At 34.7% G+C, this 825-nt stretch overlaps 1 protein-coding gene across 2 annotated transcripts in view; it reads left to right on the top strand.

Moving 5' to 3' along the window:
* Positions 1 to 825, top strand: part of zgc:66433 (cancer-related regulator of actin dynamics) — a 94,672-nt gene that overhangs the window by 69,730 nt on the left and 24,117 nt on the right. The window lies entirely within an intron of this gene.

Raw genomic sequence — 825 nt, 5'->3', positions numbered from 1 at the left:
AAACAAATTTAAAAAAAAAAAAAGGAAGAAAAATAAATTAATTAATTAAAAAAAATTAAAAATTAAAAAATGCAAAATTAAAAAATAATAACAGACAAAACCACCTTTCTTCTATTATGATAGAATATAATGTAGTCATTGTGCTCTACCATCCTTACAGAAGAGTAGTACGTTTTTCAAATTAAGTCAGTAAAGGGCCAAATTTTAGTAAAATATTCTGGATGATCTTCTAAGGGAGCATTTGATTTTTTTTCTCCATTTTTAGAAACATGATAATATCAGTAAGCCACGTGGAGGCTTTTGGGGATGTAGAAGATTTCCATTCCATAAGTATTGTCCGTCGAAGCGCATGTACTCGTAGTGCCTTTATTTAACAGGACAGATCAAGATAGGGAAGTGGGAGAGAGAGGGGCGTGACATGCAGCAAAGCACCATGGGTAAAGGCTAGGAATACCAGGTGGGCTCCCAGGGGCACCCCCGTTATATGTCCTTTAGATGACCATTCTGGTTCATTACAACTTGGGTCCTGTTTTCATAGTTTTGGCTAGTTTTTTGTGCTCATCATAAAAATTGTATGCAATGCAAGAAAGATTTCTGTGCAAAGTTTGATTAATGAGTCCTCTGTTCGTCTTGGTTTTCTCTTCCAAATTGAGTTAGACTGGCTGCTCATGTTTCTTGCTTGCTCCTTCATCGGACATCTTCTGTTTTTTTTGTTTAAACAATTTTGATTGATTTTCCTTAAACAATGTAGCATTTTCTACAGCACATAATGGACCAAATATGTACAAACAACATGTGGTTGTGTTATGCAGAAATTAACCAACA

This window comes from Etheostoma spectabile, unplaced genomic scaffold (genome assembly GCF_008692095.1).
Source record: "Etheostoma spectabile isolate EspeVRDwgs_2016 unplaced genomic scaffold, UIUC_Espe_1.0 scaffold273, whole genome shotgun sequence".
In the NCBI taxonomy this organism is placed as follows: domain Eukaryota; kingdom Metazoa; phylum Chordata; class Actinopteri; order Perciformes; family Percidae; genus Etheostoma; species Etheostoma spectabile.
This window is presented reverse-complemented; position numbering and strand designations above follow the sequence as displayed.